Source organism: Octopus bimaculoides, chromosome 3 (assembly GCF_001194135.2).
Source record: "Octopus bimaculoides isolate UCB-OBI-ISO-001 chromosome 3, ASM119413v2, whole genome shotgun sequence".
Lineage (NCBI taxonomy): Eukaryota > Metazoa > Mollusca > Cephalopoda > Octopoda > Octopodidae > Octopus > Octopus bimaculoides.
The window spans coordinates 16,580,042-16,584,099 of NC_068983.1; the positions used below are offsets into that span (position 1 = coordinate 16,580,042).

Below are 4,058 nucleotides of genomic sequence, written 5' to 3' on the forward strand. Positions count from 1 at the left end.
TATATATAAATGAATGCTTGTGCATATGGTTTGTGTGTGTGTGTGCATGCATATATCAAATATATTTATAGATACACATGCATATATTTGTAAAGTATGTATGAACAGATGTACATATGTAGATTTAAATATGTGTATATGTATGTGTGCATGCACACACAAGTATACACACACACACACCCATATATATGTACATGCACACATACATATATATATCCTTACATAAATATATTTATAGGAGCATATATATGAGTATATAGATACATAAATAAATATAAGTACACACACACACACACACATATATATATATGTACACTCACACATGCATACACAAATATATATAAGTATATGTGTATGTATATGTATAAACATACACAGACATATGTGTGTGTGTGTTTGTATAAATATATATAATAATGTATATAAATTTACACATAAATATATGCACATGTCTATCATAAATACATCGTCATTGTCATCATCAAACATCCATTTTGAATACTGAAGTATATGTATATCTATCTGTGTCTCTGTCTCTTTCTATATATGTATATATATATATATATATATATATATATATATACACACACATACACTCACAGACACAGCAAGAGAGAGAGAGAAAGAGAAGGAACGTGTGCACTGCATGCGTGCATGTGTGTGCGTGTATGTGTGTGCATGTATGTGTGTGTGTGTTTGAGTGTGTGTATACAGGGACACAAATGTCACTTCCAACCATATATTCATGACCAAAGTACTTTAGAATGTCATTTGTCTGGACATTTTTATGTATTGAGAATAACATTGCTCATTGTGTTAATGAACAGAATAAGTAATATTCTGTTTCGTTGAAATATGGCTATATATATTTAAAAAAAAAAAAATTAATTAAAAGTTACATGATTTGAAAACTAAACTCATATAACATTTTACATTTGTCTCTATGACTCTGTGTGTGTGTGTGTATGTGTGTGTGTGTGTGTGTGTATGCAAATATGAAACCAAAGAGACAAAAAGACAAGCAGACAGACAGACAGACTGACAGACAGACAAATAGACAGACAGATAGACAGACAAACATATAAGGTATGAGAGGTATTTGAAGACATATTTGATAATTTAATGAAACTAGTCTAATCGAGCAAAAGCCAAATGTATTTTGATGAAAATTTGTTTACATATTCTTGATAAGTTTTCTTATAAGGGTATTCTATGAATCTGCCCTCAACTTTTATGACTGCTTCAGTGTGGAGCCAGAATCATAGACATGCCTGCACTAAATTGTTCTTTCTCATTTCAGACACATCACCTGGACAATGGCAGCCTTCAATGAAGCTATGATATTGTGACCATGTCAGCTAGTCTCCCATTCAACAATTCTCCAAATGTAGTCGTCGACTATGGGACTTAACCCTTTTCACATTGTTTTGAATTCATCAGGCATTATCTCGTAGATTCAAGATTTTGATGTTGTGATTGTTTATTTTTAGAATTACATTGTGGGATAGGTGAGAGAGGCTGGATCTGGTTGGTTTGAACATAAAGTGAGTAGAATGTTTTGGCAGGATATAGCCAGTTTAAATGTTAAAGTGTTAAATTTGATGATTCTGGAGGCTACAAGTTTGGTTTTACCTGATTGTATAGATTATCTGACATCCATTTTAGATTATACTGTGTAACAGAATTTTTGTCCTTGGGCAGCAACTGTTATTTCCTATTTGCTTATCCCTAGAAAAATATGAAAAATTGCTAATATTTCCTTCAAACTTTGCTTTTATTACATTTATTCAAACCCCAAAGAATTCCTCTCAACACAGGGCTATGATACTCCCCCACTACTCCTGCTCATGATCAGAGATGCACATATTGTCAACCACTAAGGGACATGCTCAAGTGGTTTGAGTCAAGTAAGTGACAAAAAAATCTGTGGCATTGAGCAGAATATTTGTTAGAACAATATTTCTGCTTTAGCAACTCAGTGCTTACTCTGTCTGAAATGTAATGGAAAATAAGTCAGTTTCAAAACATTGATGTCCAGGTCACAAAAGCAAAATTTGATGGGAAGAGTAGTCATTTCATTTGGTTTCTAGATAGAAGCAAATAGGAAATCACCCTTACTGTCCAAAAACAAAAAATAAAAATAAAAATTTTGGTAAGTCCTGTGCAAAGATGTGATATGGAATGATATGGCCGTCACTACTCACCATTTCTAAAACTACCATAGTTACCAAAAATTTAGTGTGCATCACTGAGGGGGGGGGGGACATCAGAAGGATCAGCACAAAACCATCTGCCATGTCTATTATTAGACTTTTGGTCTTGGTTGAGTTTTTTATAGTGGCTGTTGTTGGCTGTTCAAGTGCATGCTATTAAATGGAAAAACAGTTAGTATGACTCACCATAAGACAGTTTTGTGTATAAATGTATTGTTTATTCTGTGGTGGAAGCATGTAGTATAATACAAAAACATATGTGTTTACAAACAAAGAATGTTTTGATTTCTGCTTTTGCACTGAAAGAAGTAATATATAATATTTGTATTACAGTATGTATGCATGTGTGTAATGAGAACAGTCATTTTGAGAATGTGCGTGTGATAAAATATCTTTATTTATGAACCATATATCTTGTGTCAAGGTGAATAGACATGTGAGTCACACGTGGGAGATTGTGTGTGGAGCTGCAGAGAAAACATGTGTCTTTGACCGAAACCTGGCAGGAACTGAGAGTTTTCTACAATGTAACTCAGAACAAGGCTAGTGTTTCAGAACGAGGCTACTGTATCAAAGCAAAAATAGTGTATCAAAGTGAGTCTAGACGCCTCATCGATATATTCATCTGCTGTGCAGGTCGACTCACATATTACTATGTAATATGTAGCTCTGCTACAAGTTTTTTCTCATCAGAGGAGAAACAAAGTATGGGATGTGGATGAGGCTCTTTAAACTTTGTAATATAACCACTTGTCACAGAACAAATGGTTTTCCTGTGTCTTTGCAGAGATCGCTTGGCATTTTCAGTGTATACCATTTGTATTGAATATCCTTGTGCACTACAATGCTGATAGCCCACTCAATAAAGGCCCTCATTGTTTCTTTGGAATCATCATTGATAATGTTTTGATTGGATGTCATTTCAACTCAGAGTACAAAGAGTCATGTTTTAGCTGATAATCTAATGCAATAGTTTCCAACCTTTTTAGCTATCCTAACCCCACACACATATTTGGAATCTTTAATTTTTCTGTGGCACCTTAGACATTATTAGTGAAAAAGTACTTCAGTTTTTAAATAAATGGTTAATAGTTGAAATAGGTAATTTTTGAAACAATTAAAAAACTACAATAAATATAAAATTTGTAAATTTTTTCAAATGATATTGAAATAGCACTTAAACCAGCCATATCCAGCCTAAATTTTCTACCTCTTTTATATTGAAATCAACCACATCCAGCCTTTCACACCTAACCTACAATGTCATTCTAAAAATAAATAATTACATCATCGAAATCACAAAGCTGTGAGATAATCCCTGCTTAATTCGAAATATTGTGGGTAAATAAGCTTCACATTTGACAGAGTGATTTGAATGTTAAAGGGTTAAATTCATTTTATTACGATTAAATAAATTTCTAAAAATATTTAAAAATTGATAATGTAATGAAAACAATTTTTGAACAATAATTTATAATAATAAACATTTTAAAAAAAGTTTTGTCCAAAGGTGACCTGTTTTCTATCATTAATTTAATAAATGCCACAAAAAAATATCAGTGTCCATTAATTGCACATTTATTCTCTATTATTCTATTTCATAAAAGCAAAAATATTTTGTGAGTTCAATAAAACAGCTATTTATAATCATACAATATTTTTTTTTGATATGACACATATAACAAAAAAAAATCTCTTGACACCCAGACAATTAATAACTTCTAAAAAATGATTACTTTTTGAGCACAAAAATTAAATCCTATAGCAATTTTTTTTAAAAATCTGTTGTATTACCTTTTTATTGTATTTATTCAATGAGATCCTTGTGACTGATTCAGTTTCACA

General features: G+C 31.8%; 1 long non-coding RNA gene across 1 annotated transcript in view; it reads left to right on the top strand.

Annotated features, from left to right (window-relative positions):
* LOC128247265 (uncharacterized) overlaps window positions 1–3,743 on the top strand; it is a 17,210-nt gene extending 13,467 nt beyond the window's left edge. Inside the window, exon 3 of the long non-coding RNA XR_008263619.1 lies at window positions 1,301–3,743. This is a non-coding gene — a long non-coding RNA (uncharacterized LOC128247265). The remainder of the gene's footprint in view (window positions 1–1,300) is intronic.
* Window positions 3,744–4,058: the final 315 nt, after the last annotated feature.